The following is a 19,605-nucleotide window of genomic DNA, read 5'->3' as shown; positions in this document are numbered from 1 at the left end:
TCATATTCCTTCTATTCCTTCCTTTTTTTCTCCCTTGGCTTTCTTGTCCATCTTGTTGGTTCTTTGGCCCTCTTGCCAATTTACTACACCAAAACAAACATCTACATGTAAGGTTTTTGCCAGTTGGACTATGTGTAGTGCATCATTGCAAGATCACTCTTATCACACAAAAATGGGTGAAACTTACATAGATTTCCTGCCTGGTCCTAGCAACTGGTAAGACCTAGGTCCATTATTTCATGCTTACGTAGCTCTTTTGTATTGTATGTACCTGGCTTACTGGGAATCTTAGAATCATTCCATAACATATGACATAGGATTATCATAATGGAGTTGTGGGCTTTTTTGCTTTATGGTGAACTGTTTTGGATTTGTTTCAAAAGGGACTTCGAATCCTGATCAGGCACAGGTATTGTCACTGTCCTGGTTCCAGTTAGGACAGAGTTAATGTTCCCTCATAGTAGCTGGTAGGGTGCTATGTTTTGGATTAGGATGAGAAGAGCGCTGATAACATGCTGATGTTTTAATTGTTGCAGAGCAGTGTTTACACCAGGCCAAGGACTTTTCGGCTTCTCGCTCTGTCCTGCCAGCGAGCAGGCTGGGGGTGCAGCAGGAGCTGGGAGGGGACAGACCCAGGACAGCTGACCCAAACTGGCCAAAGGGGTATTCCATACCATCTGACGTCATGCTAAACAATATATAGGGGTGGCTGGCCGGGGTGGGGGGGCCGGCTGCTCGGGAATAGGCTGGGCATCGGTCAGCGGGTGGTGAGCAATTGCATTGTGCATCACTTGTTTTCTTACACATTATTATTGTTAATACTATTACCATTATCACTATTATTATTATTATTGTTATTATTATTTTCCTGTCTTAATAAACTGTCTTTATCTCAACTCACAGGCTTCACTTTCCCGTTTCTCTCCCCCCATCCCAGAGAGGGAGGGGGGAGGGTGAGCGAACGGCTGTGTGGTGTTTAGCTGCCAGCCGGGTTAAACCACAACAGTCACTTAATCTTTCTTAGTTTTATTGATCTGAGTATGATTCCACAAAGTTCAGGAAGATGTCTTTGGTCCAGAGGTCTTACAAAAAGAAACAGACAGAGATAGCCCCAGCAGAATAACTGTTCAAATTATCCAAAGGGAAAGCCATTTTTCATGGATCTTTCAATATTTTTTCCTGATCTCTACAATGCCTTCATATAATTTCTGGTATTTACTTTAATAATAATACAAGTGATCAAGCTCCACGAGAAAAACATGGTTTAATAAAATATGGGCATAGAACGCTTTTCACTATCACAAATAGCTTTGTTAATTGTGAAGTTAAGTAGCTGAATGCCTGATAGATGGTTTTGAAGGACAAACTGGCAGAAATGTATACCTATATACTAGAAGATGCCTTACCAGAAAGAATAGAAACAACTGGTAAAGAGTAACAAGTGAATATTACTACAGAAAGAAATCCTCATCTGTGCTTCAACATCTTTGATTCAAGCCCACTCTTAAAAATAAGGTTATCAAACTGCTCGTATTTCAGTGCTTCATCATCTCTATAAAAATTCCAGACACTGGCATTTCGTAAAATGGATAAACAATTTGTTATATAGTATCTACACTGTTCTACAATCCTCACCATTTTGCTAGTATATTGTCACACTTAAAGTCCATGATTGCCTCATATTCAAGCTTCAGGAAATCTGTTGATAGGTCTACAAGAGTTCCCCATTGATCAGGCAATAAAATGCGCACAAAGAGACTATGACAGATTAATATTGAAATATCAAAAGAATGATTACTTTCCTCTGGATGAGGAATGCATTTTGCTTTTCCCTATACTGTCCTTCCACAACATATTTTTCATCAGAATATGCGTAAGCTGGATATAGAAACAATGATATTTAGATATCGTACTATGGAGAAATGCTGCTTAGAGCTATGATCTAAATGTTCCAATTATCATTGCATTGAAAAAAACAAGTCAGACTAGTCCAAGGCAAATAATATGAGGAGAATATGATCAACATTCAGTACTATGGGGGTGAAGACACAGTGCAGCCTTTGTTGTATTCTCTGGCTCTCTGAAGGACTTTGCCTGCAACATGTCCTCCCCTAGCACTGTACTGCATTACTGTGCTGCCAGTCAGTGCCCAGGAAGAACTGCGGAAACTCAGGTGATCACTCTCTGTTCTGTCACATTTCCTGGCAATGGCCAAAATTGGAGAAATTTAATTAAATCTCTAGAATGCCAGTTGAAAATTAATAAAAGCAGCTCACTGTTATGTTACGCTTTTTATCTTTTTTCAGGTCTTTGCCAGACTTTAAAACTAGAGATCACTTAGATGCAGCAGTAGAAAAGACAGAGAAACTAGAGTGAGAGTAAGGAGACCAAGTTTACTGTGGAAAGCCAAGGCAATAGGTAGCAAGCTTCCTCCTACATACTCTTCAATCACCAAGCGTGTGCCAGGCATCTGGCCTCAGCAGCTCTCCCACTTTCTGAAAACAGCCATAAATACTAAAACCAGGTCTTATAATTTAAGCTCCAGCTTCCTTCTCATATCCTGACATAAAGAAGGAAGAAAGCAAAAGGGGGAAAGAAAAGCATCATAAGAAATGGGGGAGTTAGAAGGGGGAAAAAGACTGCTGCATAAGCTATTTCTTGGTAAGACTGGCTTAGCTCAACCCTTGGTCCCAAAAGTATCTTCAACAACTCTAGAATCATAAACCCCCTAGTTCTGGTTAGTGGGTGAATATTTTATTCTCACATTCCCCAATTTTCAGGCCTTATGGCTTCTCAAGGGCATTGTAATGTATCAAAATTCATCTCTATGTAAACATGCATGTGACTGGCTGGCTGTGACTGTGGCCCTGTCTAGATTTGTAGAAAAACAGGGGAGCAACCCAAGGTGCCAGGTTACTCTTCTCACCTTCTTTAGGCATGTCACTCATCCACTTTAATAATAAATACATTTAGGGTAAGTGTCATGAAAGTGACACTACATAAACAGCAAAAGTTTTGATTCCAATTATTTTCAATTTTCTGTTTACTGTAAAAACAGGCCTTCTTTAATAGATAATCAAAGTATAACTAATCCTGTACTCAAATTTAATTTCATTGCAGAATTCTGTAGGTTTGTACTAGTTTAAATATTAAATTTCTACCTCAACAGTTTCTTCACACAAGCTGGGCCAGATGTCCATCTGGTATAAATTAACATTGCTCTGTTGATGCTACTAGAGACAGGAAGATTTCTATCAAGCTGTGGTCAGTTCCTGTATGATTAAACATATATTATGTCGTGCATTTGGGTATAAAATGCTGTTGAATCAGGATTGATTTTCAACCAGTCTGTACTTTATTTGCCCTGTATGTTGTAATGATTACAGAAGGTGTAAAGCACTGAGCAGTCAGGCCTGTGTAACAGTGAATTATATTCAGTGGGACTCAGGGAAAAATAAAGTGAGGGTGCCTGTCACAGAGTGCTCTGAAGGTATATAGAAGGGAGATTAGAAAGGCAAATAGATTGCTGAGGAATTGAGGGACCTATTATTTAGTGTTTACGATGAGAACTAGTGAGGATTTAATGAAAATGTCAAGTAGTTCACTAAAAATACATACAAAGGAGCTGTTTTTCCTATTGTCATCGCCACTGGATGTTGTGGAAGTCAAAAATAGAAATGGGCTCATAAAGCATTAAAAAATGCAATGAGGGTAGGAATATCAGTGGGTACAAAGTATGATGAGCTGGATGCAAACTGTACATCAGGAGGTCTCCAGTTCACTAATTGCTCCCAGTAAAGATGGACCCTTACAAGGGGAAGCGCATGTGATATGCATCTGCAGGTTTTTTTCCTCCTCTCCTAAGTATGTGTGACCAGATGTGTGTTTGGATGTGCTATTGGGCCAGCTGACCTGTGTTGGGGCACTGTACAATTGTTTTCACAGCCTGTTTTTATGCCATTCGTGATGCATATTTTATTGGTAGAGGTATATATATCAATGCAAATGCATCAGAATATGATCCAGTGGAGCAGATCTTTGGCTGATATTATTGCAATTGCATTGGTTTCAACAGCGCAGTGCTGGCACATAACAGCTGGGGAACTGGCTCATGAGAAGCCCATCTGTTCCAGGCCTTAGCCACCAATGTGCTATTTGGTTACATGCTGGTGTAGTACTGTGAAAGTTAATGCAATTATAGAAATATAATATTGGAACAATGCAGTCATGAATGGCAACTGTTATGGATTATGCTTTGGTCTTTATTGTAAGCTCAACTAAAATATGCCTTAGCTTTCAATGTTCTGTTATTAATGCTATTGAAGCATGAAAAGTAATGTGAAACTAAACAGATTGTCTGAAGCAGAGAGAAAATTATGATTTAAGCTGGAACAAGTCATGAATAATGAAAACTAAAGAATGTTGTTTTGTCCCCTCTTCTGTGAGGCTTTTAAAGTAAACACTTATTGCAAATGTCTAATATACATTGAACTTATTAGAATGAAAAGTCTGATGCATTGGGCCACATAATTTAATGCAGGGTTATACACTAAAAAGTCCTAGTCCTACATATCATAAATTACAGTAAGTTAATTCATGTATATTATTGCAAGCATGCTATTCTCAAAAGAGATTATCTATGATATAGTTTGTCCCTATGGAAGTTTGTTTATGACGTTCTATTCTTCTTGAGCGTGAGAAGAAAAAGGTCAAATAGTGAATATTATTGTATTAAGACAAGTAGTCTTTTCAACATTATTATTTTCCATTTTTTATTAGTCTGCATTTCCAGTTTAGGCCTTTTAATATGCTACTGTCAATATCTGTAATAATCCCACTGTCGGAAGAAAAATCTGGGAATGCAACAACTAGACCTGAGGCCTGTGCATAGAAATACTACTGTGGAATTACGATTGATATATTTTTTGTATTTTATGGCTGCTGACCTGAATTCTATGGACAATCTAACTAAGATGTTGGTGGGCTTAAAAAGTATGTAATAATTTTCATAATTTTGTCAGTGCTTCAGTGTAGGATTCCTTGACATTTAAGCTTTGTGTGAAGTACACAGTGCAGAGAAACATCCAAATTACCAAATACTTTTATAGGCATTTCACACATTTTTGTTCTTCACATGTAACAATTCATAGTTTCTGTAATAGGTATGGGAATTCTTAAGCAAGAGTCTATCTACAAATAATTTTCCCACTGTATCAACGTTCTTTGCATTTTCTAACTATATGTATGTCCTATATAATATGTATGAAATCATTATTTCTTACCTACCCATGTAGCTTATTTCCCAGAAATATACATGATTTAGACAAATTCCCATATATGTTTAGTAAACTTATTTACTAAACAACAAATTGTCAGAAAGTAATTCTGTAATAAAAAAGGTCTGCACGAAGATAATAATACCTGATTAGTCCTTCTTTTCCCTTCGACAAGTGAAAACGATTTCTGTTTTAGATAACTTTGTTCAAGATAAAGAAGAAAAATTTCACATGCTACCTAATGGAGATGCCAAAGAGTGAAAGAATAGGAAAATTTCTTCATGCATTGGCTATGATGGCTGTGCTAGAACCCTTGTGTGAGGCACTGAAAAATGTATGAATGAAATAAGATTTCTTTAACTCATAGAAGATTATATGCGTATCTTTTTTTCTTCTTCTTTTGTCAGCAGTAGAACTGGGTTTTTCTTTGGTCTAACCAAAGTACTGGATTGCACCCAATTGCAATATGCAGTTGCAAGGCACCAGGACAGTTGTAGGAGGAACAATGAAGAGGAACCTCCATATTTATCATCTCCACTGTACAAAGATTTTCGTTGTAGAAGGTGCCAGTCTAGGGCTTTAGAGCAATCAGAAGTAGAGGATTAGAAATATTTTCAAATAAGTACCTTGTGCACCAAAAAAATATGTGCAGGGCAATGAAATTATTAAACAGACCAAGACTGATTTTTCAAATAGTTTTTACCTGAAAAAGATTGCCCTAACAGACTGGTTAAACGGTTTTAAACCAGTTTTGAAAGTTTTTTTTTTTTTTTTTAAATTTAGAAGGTATAGTTGTGAATTTGAAACTATGCTTCAGATGAAATTTAACCATATTCACTTAATACTTCAGTGTCACTAAGTGTCTCTAAGTGTGATCAGTTGGCCAAAATTTCAATTATTTACAGAGATCTACTAAAGCTGTTTAAAAACTTGTTTACTTGATACTAATTTCTATTGATCAGCTTTCATAGAATCACAGAATATCCCAAGTTGGAAGGGACCCTCAGGGACCATCAAATCCAACTCCTGGCTCCATACAGGACCACCCAAAAATCAAACCCTATGTCTGAGAGCATTGTCCAAATGCTTCTTGAACTCTGGCAGGCACAGTGCGGTGACCACTGCCCTGGGGAGCCTGTCCCAGTGCCCGACCACCCTCTGGGTGCAGAACCTTTCCCTAACACCCAGCCTGACCCTCCCCTGTCCCAGCTCCATGCCGTTCCCTCGGGTCCTGTCGCTGTCCCCAGAGAGCAGAGCTCAGCGCCTGCCCCTCCGCTCCCCTCGTGAGGGAGCTGCAGGCCGCCATGAGGCCTCCCCTCAGCCTGCTCTGCTCGGGGCTGAACAAACCAAGGGACCACGGCCGCTCCTAACATGCCTTCCCCTCCAGACCCTTTATCATCTTTGTAGCCCTCCTTTGGACGCTCTCAAATAGTTTTATGTCCTTATATTACGGCACCATGTTATATACTCAGTGGATATAAATAGGCAGAAGTCAACTGAGACCCTGACCCTATAATTTTTAGTGATGATCTAGAGCAGTGATTTCAATCCACATCATACAGAGAAAGTCTTTGTTTAAGGCTCAGTTCAGAGGGATTTTCAAAGCACCCTGGAAGTGGAGAAGATTACTGTAAAATGTGGCACAACTGTGCATAGAAATTGACAGATTTGTTGAGATCTGATTTATGATAAATTCTGAAGCAAGGAAAGTTTCACAGATTACTGGATTTTAAGAAAATGTCATGGAAAGTCTACAGTCTGCATCCTTCCACTGGTTTCATGTACACAGCACCAGCCTTCTGAGGTCCTTTCAGGGCACCATTAATCTATTTCATTAAGCAATCTCTGGCAACAGTTCTAGTCTAAGCTCTTCCTTTGAAATAATTAAATATAGTTTTAACAAATAAATATTTTAAAACTATTAATATTAAATATTTAAAAACTCTCTTAAAATGCTTTAAAAAATGTTCTGTCTGTCCCTCTTTTTTATGTGTAATGATTTTCTGGACCTTGATTTAATCTTTTCATGTTTTTTATTAAACAATACCTACTTACCCTTCTTTTCTTGTTTTTCAGAGAGTTTCTGCTGCCATCACACATGAAGGGTTCCCCTAGCAACACAAAAACACACTTTTCCTTGGAGCTGCATCTCTGCAGTCTAAAGCACTTAAATCATGACCTTTAGCTGCAGCTTGTTCTGAGATTAATTAAAAGCATTTAAAATAATAATCACAAAGTATCACATTCTTTGATCTGCAGAAAGCTGAACTAAATGCTTGTATTTTACACTCGTGTAAGGACTCCAGATCTTGATCTTTCTACTCCCAGATTAGCAATGAAATTCTTGTATACTGGGTTTATATAATATCCATTAAAATGGAATTAGGTCCCTGTTTTGGACTTTACATTGAGCTTTGTTAAATCCTGTCTTTACTGAGTTTGGCAGTATGTGGATAGAAGAAAGTTTTGTCTAAGGACTACCAATTGCAATGAAATCTGTTTATACAGTTTTGTATTTATTCTCTGTCATAATATGTCAGCTCTTCCAGAGTTATTACACCTTCCATAGATGGAAGGACACATGTATGCACACACTTCAATTTTCTGAAGTTCACCCAAGCCTAACTACAATGAAATATAACGAATAAAATGACTTGACATTCAAGATCTGTGTAACTTGCTGTTTACCCTTTCCAATGGCAGAGCTTGAATGCCTGTGCTAAACAATTTTTGGGACATTTACCTCTTTCCCCCTTAATGGAATAAATTCTTTAGAAAAATATCTCATCAGACTGAGTTTACCTTAAAGAATTAAAACTTCAATGAGAGTACAAATAGGGAAATGTAGTTTTTCTTCATTATTTTAAATTCCTGAAAAGTACCTTCTCAAAACATTTTCAGCAAAACAATAAAAGCCCACAACTTTGTAAAAAGAGATCTTAACAGGAGAACATCACTGTGTTTGTGCTGCTCTGCAATGTGACTCTTTAAATCATGGTCTTTCATTGCCTTTCATCACTCTCCTTCATTCTTCCTGACATACCATGTTATTTATTTACAATAATCTATGCATATCCTTTCATTATTTTTGAGCCGTTAAAACTTCAGTACCAGCTTTGGCAAGATTCTTCAGACCAAATTTCAAACCAATGATTTTCAGTCTCAAACCCAGTAGCTTAAAGTAATAAGCAATACCTGTTTGCAAAACTTTCCATGACAGGGAAAGGCACTAACTTGAAGAACTAAGAACTGCTCCTTTTTTTTTTTTTTTTTTTTTTCCTCTTTAGTCTTGTCTGGTGTTACCAGGCAGTAAGTATTCAAAGCTCTGGGTATAAATAGTCTCTGATTTACTGCCATAGTGAGACTGAAAGTAAGTTTTTTACAAGACAAATGTAAAACCATCCAATATGGTTAACTTCTACCTTTGGTCCCTTCCTGCAGGTAAGCCCAGTACATTCAAGGCCATCTGATGAAAAAAACTCCCAATCTTACACAAAGCTCTTTCAAATTTAGGAAAGTTACCTGTGCCTGAGAGACGATACACGTGGACAGACCCTGTTGCAGATCAGTATTCTTCTTCAAAGTTCATGTTCAAAGATTTTATTTGCAAGCTTATGTGCTGAAAGCAAAATAACTCTTGGTTCTATTTTAAATGGTTATACAGGGAGGATATCTGCAAAAGCACTACTTTCATCTTTTGTTTAAAATGATGGTTTATTTACACAGCGGATGAATTGAACAGACTTAGAGTGCTGTCGAAAGCTTTGGAAATAAACTATGGAAATCCTTTCTGTAAGAAAGCTCAGTCCTTTCAATTAGGAAAGAGATAAGATATACAACTGAGAAACAAGACAGAGAAAATTACAAAATTAAGTTCTATAAGTAACTGTTGAATGACTGTAAATAACAAAACTCAATAAATAAAGACCACATACATGCCACTGAAAATTGTAAGTGATAAATAGATCTTCTCTTTTGGTAGCATTTAGCCAGTAAATAGCCCTTGTTTTTCTGCAATATAGTATTTAATTTTAGCATTAAAAAGTGCAACTGATAACAGAGAACTTTTTCTTAAAAGAAATAGAAAACATATGGTTTTGTTTTAGCTTTCTGTAACAACTTTTTTTTCTACAAACTTGAACGTAACAGTCTGAATTTAGAGAAAAATCATTACTTTTGGAAAAAAATCTCTTTGAGAACTCTTTCTGGAACATAGATTTAGGATTGAGGAGTCAGTAGAAATAATTGAAAATATCAACTCATCTATGACAAATATTACTATTAAATCTGAAATCAATTTCTGTTTACCATCCCTCAGACTCCACAGTGAATGTTCTTGTAACTTTGTTAAAAAAGGATGAATGACTACATTTGGAATAGCTGTGGAAAAGTACAACCTTTTGTTGTAGTTAAAAATAAATAGATAACAATTTACCATGGAATGGAGACAGGAAAAATTAAAGTGGAGGTTTCTAATATTAGTTTACCCATTCTGCTCAACAGGCAAATGGCATTTCCAGTGTGATTTGATTTGTTATAGATATTTCCCCAAACTGTCCCTTCCACAACACGGACAGTATTGCAGCTGTGCAAAGCAACTTGTGTGGGGGACCAACCTGCCCATTCACAGTGTGGATTTAACTCAGCCAGCTCAATTTTAACTTGTCACCGGTTAGTGTTGTTTTTGTATAGGTAGAGCTGATTATGTTTAATTTATTATTTTCTTTAACTAATATTAATCTGTACAAATGATGGATCATTGGCTCTAAAAATAGATCTACTTTTGCTCGTGGACTTTTAAGTCTTTTGTGATGCCTGAATCTGATGATGCTTTACAATATTATGCAACTATTGAAGCAGGCCATTTTGTCTCTAAAAGAATAAACTGTGGTGGAACGCAGTCCAAGAAAGTTTCCAGGAGAGGAAGCAAAAACTTGCTGTTTATTCATAGCCAGATGTACTTATCTGTTTCTGTCTGTTTGCATTAGTCCTGGCTCAGCTTTCTTCTAGTTTGTGGTTTGCAAGTATGAAAGAATATTATGACATGCTGTATCCCAATGGTCCCATGTAAATAATTATGAGGAAAGGAGAGGTAGATGAAGTTACAAACAAACTTTACAATTTAGCGGATATTCTGAAATTTCATACCCAGAAAAAACATGGCATACTGATTAATATGTGTCACTGCTTTCATTCATAGTGCTAAATTTCTGGTGCGTATAACAGGGGATTGCTGCAAGTGGTTCCCAGCTGGAAATGAGGGATTATATCCTGGTGGACAGTATGAATGAATGAATGGTTTAGAAAGAACAGAAGATGCAATTCCAGTTGGTCATTGTGAAAAGAAAGGGTGAAAGGCTACAATTAAAGACCAAATTATGCAGGATTTCCTAGCTGTACAATAAATACTTTGCTTAATGAACTAGTAGAGAATTTCAAGCTTTGAATTAGGATCTCTGAAAGGTACCAGAGAGATAAATGGCCAAGCAGCACTGATTTTTAGACGTGAACAGGCTTTTTACCTTCCTGTATTATTCTGGAGTAGAAGCAGCTCCAATCATGAGTGGAACGCCAACATGTAATTACAGCCACATTATATGACAGAGACTTTCAGTGCAGGCTAAAAGGGACAATAAACTCTGAACACATCTGGCAAATTTGTGCAGGCAGCCTCTATAAAACCCTTTCTTCATAATACCTGAGGGGTATTTGGATTCATGCTTCCCACACCACTGTGATGTGAAGAACTACCATTCTGTAGATGAGAGATCTGAGCACAGCAGAAGTTAATGAAGAGGCCAGTCTACTGTGAACAGAAAAGGGCCCATGAATATCTGGGAACTTTGGAAACTTAGAGCCTGAAGGTGAGGAGCAATTCTCACAGACTGACCTGGGAATGTGATAGCAATCTTGTAATATTCAGTATTTTAATCACAAAGTATTTCCACTGAAATAAACTGAGACCCAGAGTATGATCAGGAGGAAGACTCCTTTATTCAGCAGATTTCAAAAGTGATTATGTTTATGTTTGACTGAATTATTTATCCACCTCTGGAAACACAGGGAAGAAAGGGAAAGAGCTCATCAAATAATGTGTCTGACTGAATTCAGAGAATTTTTCATTGAAGTCAGGAACATTTGGGTCATGTTCTTACAATCCATTTTCCTCCAGAATTGCTTCTTGGGCCTAACATTGCTGAAACTGAAATTGTTTAATGACAGGAAGAAGAGAGAAAAATCTCTTAACAGATCTCAGAGTTTCACCTACCAGTTTTTGCAGGGACCAGATCAGCTGCAAATGAAGGAAGAATTGAAGTCAAAGGGAAGAAATACTTTCTGTCCTTGCAGAGGCCAGTTTCTATGTGAACCTTCAAGACTGCAGATGCCCATAGTGACACTGGGGTGGTATTTACCCTGCACTGAGGAGATGAAAATTTCAGTCAAGTGATTTGGCCCTAGTGCTGAATTTAATCAGCAGTGTATCAAGCACCTATACATGCAGGCCTGTCTGACTTTGATTACAGATACTTAACAAATTTAAATATTGGACCAAAACTTTGACAATGATCAGATGAGGTGCCCAGAGCTACAAAGGAATTAGTAATACAAGTAGAGATTACCATACCCTGACTATCAAGGTCTGTCCCACTGGCACGAGGTTCAAGACCCCTGTAATTACTCAACACAGTGGGCAATGAGATCAACTGTTCTTCCTGCCCCCTCTCTCTGCATGGCCCTGCCTCCCTCAGATGGCAGCTCTTCAGGAGATGTAAATGAGTGCACTGAGGATATTAGAGGAGCTTTGGCTGATTTCACAAGGTAAGAATGTAGTCCCAAACTGATTAAGGTGTTCTTACCATTTCATGCAAGAGCTGTGTTCTTTACAATTTAGTACATCACAACTGGTGAACTATAAAATGTTTTTGCTCAGGAGAATCAGAGTTCAATTTTACACATTTGGAAAGATAATAATTAAAAATATCACACACTGATTGCATTGCAACAGCATGAAAAACATAATATTGAAGGGGCCAGCTGGACATATTATGAGAATCTTTCAGTGCAGGTTAGCTGGGTAATGTTAAATAGAGTGTATTTTGATGATAATAGGAAATTACAAAACTGCTGATCATCAGGCAGAAGTAAAAAAAATATTAATCTTTAAAGCCTGCATATAGTAACTCAAGTGTATTTGAATAACTCTGAGATAAATTATCTCCATACTGAAAAAGGAACCAAAGTATCCCCAGAACATACCCAGACTTCATTTACCATGCCTCCAAACAAACCTTTTTCTCTGTGCACAGCTATGTAGCTGCACAAATTCATGATAATAGTGTCATTAATCTTTCCTTCAGTGATCTCTACCACTCAGCTTTTACACATTCAAAACCTGGGTCAAATTTGACCTGGCAAGCTTGTCCTTGAATACTACCATTTACAAAGTCCAAGTTTAAAAAAAAATATAAAAAATCCACATATTATCAGAACTGCTGCATTTTATCAAATAACTGCCACCAGCTCTTGCCTGAAATAGTTCATTTGCAAAGCTGTTGCCACTGAACTGTGGAAACCGACCATCAGTCAAAGGCTTGTTTTGCTCTTTTTTTATAGCGATAGCAAATGAACTGCAGATGGAGCGCTGTTTATACTTTCCCATCATCTCTGGAGTGCCGGGAACTGTTGCTGTGGTGTCATTACATTAAAGCAGGATACAGAGAGAGCAGCAACACTGGAAATATTTATTAACTGGGATAGGGTCAGTTTGACTTGTACTATAGGAAGAACATGAGGGTGCTTAAAATGGAAATCTGAGCTTGTTTTTCACCTTAAACCTGTAAAGGGAAATACTGCACGGACAAAAAATAAGTTTAGTGATCAAACAGAAAATAGGGAGAATCCATTCTTAGATTGTTATATGGCTTCATGTCAGAAGGTGCTTTTGTTTGTTTTGCATGCATATCTGAAATCTCTGTTATCAAAATACTGGCCTTTTTGACTATGACAGATGAGCTCTGTCAGGTTAAGGCTACCTTTCCTTTCTCAGGTGCCTACCCCACCTTCCTGCAGAAGTTACATTGCAAGAGTTACAGAAGTGAATAACTGTGGTTAAATCTGCCAAGCTGCAAACTACAGAAGCTACAGGATTGGCATGTGTTTGCCACAAGGCAATCACCTCTGGCAAAGAGATGAATGAACAGCTGAGACTAGTAATGCTCAGCATATTATGGCTAAATCTATCAGTGCCATCCATCACAGCCTTTAGAGACAGGGATAGCAGATGTAGATTCAAACATGTGACCTTCTGTTATTCTTACTGTTTATTACAGGAGTACAAATGTCCAACAAAGTATTGTGATTGGCATTAAACAGAAAAGTTTCTGGCCTTTACAGAGGAGTAGACAGTGAGGAGAAAGCAGAACTAAAAAGGCTGGTGCAGCAAACCAAACTGTCCAACCAGCCAGAAGTGTGTAGCAACTGCTCGTGTCAGCACAGTGTCTCTGTTGGCATCAAGGCAGAAATGACCTTTTGGCAGAAATTCGCAGGAAGCAAGCGCAATGGCTTTGGATTTGGGGAGCTTGTTTTTTAGTGTTGTATTGATAAGGTGTAATTGGTTTTGTGCCTTATCATAAAGTTTGATCCCAGGTGCTGCACATGAAGCAGGGTGTTTTTGTCTTGCATATGATGTTGCAGCATCTCTACTACTCTGTTGGTTCTCTAGCACTGTATAGTAAATGCAGAGAAGGCATCGTGAACTCATACTTAATTGAACTGCACATATAAAGTGGTGACCTTTGCTTGATGGATAACATTGCAGTAGGCTCACATTGAGGTTTCTCTGCAACTTTTACAATTAGTAGTACAAAACACTTGCTGGACAATAAGGAAGTTATTTTGTAAAGAAATGTTTTTCTGGCTAAGCAGACAAAGTTCCTTTTGTGATACCATAACCTTGATTTTTTTTTTCTTTATCATTGCTTGTGCACTTCCCAGCTTTCTGTTATCAGGACTTTACAATAACTGTCTTAGTTACTGATGTGACTTACAGAGCTTCTACTGCAAGTGCAGATTAATGGATAAAGCCTGGTATAAAAAGTGAGAAAGACTATGATTAATCTCTTGAATTAATGCTACCTTGCTTCATGCACAACAAATACCACCTGGCTTAAACTGCTACTTCCACATTTTCCAAAGAGAGGCGTCCCCTCATGATGCAGATCCAGGATAGACAGTTCCTCACAAACCAATTTAGAGCCCTGGCTTAAATTACTGGGCAGAGTGGATTAGTACTGGCTGTGAAGATACCTACCAGGTTTATGTAATTTAGATTAAGTATAAAGCTGATCTCTCTCTAGCACTAGGATTAGTAAACCTGCAGTGAAATAGCTGGGATAGTTACTTTGATCTCAGAGCATGGTGTCTAATGCCTAATCTGTAACTCTATGTTTGGGTAAGGGTGCTGCTTGTTTTGTCCCTGAGCTACTGTAACCAGCCCTGTGCGTTGTATGTGATCTCTGAAAACAGAAAGCATTGTGGAAAGGCCTAATCCCAGGTGGGAAGTTAGGCCTAGTCTAGGATGAACTGCTAAAAAACACCGAAGCTTAAGAAGATTTCCTTTCCTCTAGTGATTTTTGAGGAGCTTTATGTCTAATCTTGCTCTCCTAAGCTCACGTTTCCTATGACTTTCAATTAAAGCAGGCTGTAGGAAAAATGTGGAAATAACTTTTTCATGTGGCAACCTATGTGTTGTGGACAACTGTCCTTTGTTTTTTATTTAAATAATGAATTGTCAAGGCATCTGTGCTAAACTGTCTTGCTCTGATTGTTGTGTTCAATTTCATTGCTGGCTGTAGCAACGTGCATTATTATGTGTTTAATATTCACTTAAAACTCACTTAAAGGTTTTATTACAGCATGCTTTTTAACAGCGCACTGCTTATTTCTGGAGAGGCTTTGGTCCTCTATCCTTGTTTAACTGAGGTTAAAAAAAAGTGAAATTTTAAAGATGTTGGTAGAATCTTTGAATATTTATATTGGAAGGGATTTCAGGAAGCTGTTGTGTCCAAGCCGGGCTATTGTCGACATTGGAGCAGGGTGCTTGTGGCCTTTTCCAGTCATGTTCTCAGTGCCTGAGGTTTCATAGGCCGTTTGGTGCCCCCCCCGAGGAGGAGCCAGCATGAAATGTGCTTGGTGTGGACCCTCATCTGCCCTGGGATATGCTCACTAAAGACCCTGGTATGGCAACTAGTGACTGTGGATCTGTCAGTCTGTTTCCAAAAACCTTTTTTAGCTTGCTTGGCTTTCCTGTATTGAATGTGTGCTTTGAGCCAGAGGAAAGTAAATGTTCATTATGGCTCCATGGGGGAACAGAACAGCATAGGATATAATTTGCTAAAGGTCAGGAGAGGGAGATATGGGAGGATATTTTGGCAGCCAAATCCAATCATGAACTTGCTTTCTATTGACTTGATCTAGTTTCTTCTGCTCCTGCTTTGTCATCTTCCTTTGTTGTCACTTAGTGCCTCCTTCCCTGAATAGTGTGACTTGCATTAGTCCTTCTGACCTGAAAAAATATAGTTTTAAGAATGTCAAAGCATATACAGGTCTTATTTTCTTCTCTCATTTTTTTTCCTTTTTCTTTACTTCAGAACTACTCATTGACTTTCCTTAGACTTGAAGAAAATGTACGTTATCCTGTCTAGTGGGTTTCTCTGATTTTACCTAGCTGTAGTTGTATGTAATTAGAGAATGCAGATAAATGCTATTGTGTGAGAAGGCTGGGAGAAAAGTTCCCCTCACAGACCAGAGTCCCATGATCAGCTCTGACCCTGAAAGTCTCTCCTACCCTGTGGTTAGAAGGAAACGATGACAAACTTCAAGTCATAGGAAGGGATGGTATAAGGATAGAGTCACTGTGGTGCAGCTACAAACCTGCACAGGGGGAGGACCAGGCTGGGTGACTTGAAAGACGTTTTTACCCTTGGGCTAGGCTCTAATTTCAGTTCTGCTAGGGTAAATTAGGCGTGACTTTACTGACATCAAAGGCTCTGGTCAAGATGATCTAGATTTATGCTCTTGAAGCTGAGGTCAAAACCACCAATTTTTCTAGGTTTGCTCAAAATGAGTGGGTGAAGTATGGTCAAACCTATGATTTTATTCTTTCCAGTGGGCACTTGCACAACTCGGTATTCACAGCTGACTTTCTGTCTTAAAGTGCCACTTTTTGACATCTGAACTGGCAATAATCAAGCTACAACTATTCAACTACTTGGTTCTGATGGGCTGGGTTGGGGGCCGGCAAGCTCACAAAATAAGAATGCAAAGAGGGTGTGAAGTGATCTTAAGAGATCTGCAAGATCTTTTAAGAGAACTTTAAGAGAGCTGTATTGGATTCTGTGGAGCAGGGGATTATGGCTATTTAAAGAAGTTTCTTCTCAGTCTTAACCAGTCATTTTCTTCTTATGCTTCCTCTTTAAGTTAGTGAGCCATAGGCAGGACAGAAATGGAAGTTTACAAAGTTAATGCCTGTGAACGTATTTTCTCTAGTGTTTTCCTGTAGGATAAAAATGTAGGCATCAGATAACTGCTAAGATACAGATCCAATTGCAGGTTGTCACGCTTGGCTAGATGTCATTCTTAAGTTGGAAGCTTTTTCACACACCAGGGATGCCTTTTCTCAAATTAGCATCTACTGTTTTTAACTTCCAGTATTTCCGTTCTTAATTATATCCCATCTTGTAGCCAGAAGGGAGGCAAGAACAGTGTCAGTGCAAGCAGCATCTGCCTCTCTATGTACACATTAATCTTTGTGTACCACGCATCTTAAATTTCTCACACAAAACATGCCTGGCTGCTGTAAGGAGCTGTGCTAAAACTTCCTGGGGTTTTCTCTTAGGGGTAATGCCCTTAAACATGTTTTATTTATGAGGAGCTTTGTATTGCTTTAGAATGGAGGAATTTCTTCAACAACGCGATAGAATAAAAAAAAAAATCTGAAATAAAAATCTAGTTGCTGGCTATACTGTTTGTTTTACGCGTTTTTGACTTTGAGAAGGAATCATTATTTCCAGACACCTTCATAAACCAGTAAAAGCTGAAGTTGCTAGTTTGGGTGTTTCCTGCACTTATATGCATTGTTGTAGTCTGGGACTGAACTGAAAAGAGTAAGATTATTATTATTATTTTTAATAAAAAATAAAACTGAAACTATTTATGCTCCTATGACTGAGGGTTGGGAGTGTTAAATATTGGTGTCCACTAGGTGGCAATGTGATGTGGCATTGTGGCTGGAGACTTAAGTGGGAGGAATACCGGAGCTGGCTGTGAGAAGCCATGGCCTGAGGCTTCTGACAGCTCTGTTTACTGGCAGGGGCTGCAGTTTCATTCAAGACCCCGTCGGCATGAATCAGTTTTGGTTCCTTGGTCTTTTGTCACTTGCTATCTGTAGTATGTGTTAAACATTCTCCATGTCTTTTAGCAAGCAACTATGTTTTGTTATTTCAGCTGTGAACCTGATAATCTGTTGAAGTGATTTCTTTTAAGAAAATACCAGTTACCTTGTGCAGCTATGCTGAGTTTGAAATGTGCTCAAGTCTGTATACACTGTATTCAGGTTTCCAGCAATAGGAAATAAGAGCAGGTGGGGTACTCAGCCTACCTAGCAAAGAGCAGGCAATAATTTAAGAATGGGTTTTGTCAGAAATATTTTCTCTCAGCCTATCCTGTGGTCGTAACCTTTACAAAGCACTTTTTAAGGGATTAAAAACAAGTCCTCCAGGATTTCTTCCCATTGAGGCAAGAAGATAACCCTGAAGAACACCAGCAGTGCTCAGCAGCAGCTGTCCCCAGTTGTGGTTTGGAGGGTTTTTTGGGCTGTAAGCACCAGCGTGCTGTCTAGCTGCTGGAGGTGGAAGCAAGTCCTGCGTGACACCTTGTGGAAATCCCTTGGGGATAATTAGCAAAGGACATAGCCAACTCTAAAATTTAGCATGGTGTGATTTTTATCCCAGGTGCCTATCATTTGATGCAGGATACCCTGCTGCAAGAAGGTGTATTTTCTAGTCAGATCCTGAGGTCAAGGGATCAGGCATCTGTGGCACAGTGGATGTGACAGGGTTAGCGGAATGTAGAAGCTTGTTGAAGATGGGGAATAATTCCACACCTTCTTTGTATGTTATAGTTTTAGTGAGATGCTTCTGGAAGCACATCAGTCTGCATTTTAAACAGGCTTTCAGACTTTTTACCTGAAGGTTATTTTTGTTTCTACTTAATCACAAGTATGGATTTGAACATTCAGAACTTTACCTCCTGTAAGGCACTTGTCAGTTTGCAAAAACAGGCCTGTAAACCTTAAGGAATAGAGGTGCCTGGAATCTGGCTCAATTTCAATATCTACATTTGAATAGCATCTTTTACCCTCTTTAACTCAACAGCTGTTTAAAGAGCTCTGATTATGAACTCTACTAGATTCTGGCGTGTTTAAAGCATCAGTCAACAAGAACTCCAGATGAATTGGTGGAAACTTTTGTGAGACCTTCAAATATAGAATCATAGAATATCCCGAGTTGGAAGGGACCCATAAGGATCATCAAGTCCAACTCCTGGCACCGCACAGGTCTACCCAAAAGTTTAGACCATGTGACTAAGTGCACAGTCCAAACGCTTCTTAAATTCAGACAGGCTTGGTGCAGTGACTGCTTCCCTGGGGAGCCTGTTCCAGTGTGCAACCACCCTCTCTGTGAATCACAGAATCATCTAGGTTGAAAGAGACCTCCAAGATCACCCAGTCCAACCTCTGACCTAACACTAACAAGTCCTCCACTAAACCATATTGCTAAGCTCTACATCTAAATGTCTTTTAAAGACCTCCAGGGATGGTGACTCAACCACTTCCCTGGGCAGCCTATTCCAATGCTTAACAACACTTTCAGTAAAGAAGATCCAACCTAAACCTCCCCTGGCACAACTTTAGCCCATTCCCCCTCGTCCTGTCACCAGGCACGTGGGAGAACAGACCAACCCCCACCTCTCTACAGCCTGCTTTAAGGTACCTATAGAGAGCGATAAGGTCACCCCTGAGCCTCCTCTTCTCCAGGCTGAACAACCCCAGCTCCCTCAGCCGCTCCTCGTGAGACTTGTTCTCCAGACCCCTCACCAGCTTCGTTGCCCTTCTCTGGACTCACTCAAGCACCTTGACGTCCTTCTTGTAGCGAGGGGCCCAAAACTGAACACAGTACTCGAGGTGCGGCCTCACCAGAGCCGAGTACAGGGGGACAATCACATCCCTAGCCCTGCTGGCCACGCTGCTGCTTATACAAGCCAGGATGCT

The 19,605-nt window shown here is 39.0% G+C and overlaps 1 protein-coding gene and 1 long non-coding RNA gene across 5 annotated transcripts in view; one reads left to right on the top strand and one right to left on the bottom strand.

The window, feature by feature from the left end:
- Positions 1-19,605, bottom strand: part of PDE5A (phosphodiesterase 5A) — a 135,250-nt gene that overhangs the window by 95,541 nt on the left and 20,104 nt on the right. The window lies entirely within an intron of this gene.
- The window catches only part of LOC308194997, a 68,343-nt gene continuing 52,207 nt past the window's right edge, over positions 3,470-19,605 (top strand). Inside the window, exon 1 of the long non-coding RNA XR_013951132.1 lies at positions 3,470-14,727. This is a non-coding gene — a long non-coding RNA (uncharacterized lncRNA). The remainder of the gene's footprint in view (positions 14,728-19,605) is intronic.

The sequence above is a fragment of the Anser brachyrhynchus genome (assembly GCF_964034855.1).
Source record: "Anser brachyrhynchus genome assembly, chromosome: 4".
Taxonomy (NCBI): Eukaryota; Metazoa; Chordata; class Aves; order Anseriformes; family Anatidae; genus Anser; species Anser brachyrhynchus.
Note: the sequence above shows the minus strand (reverse complement) of the source record. Positions and strands in the feature narration are given on the sequence as shown.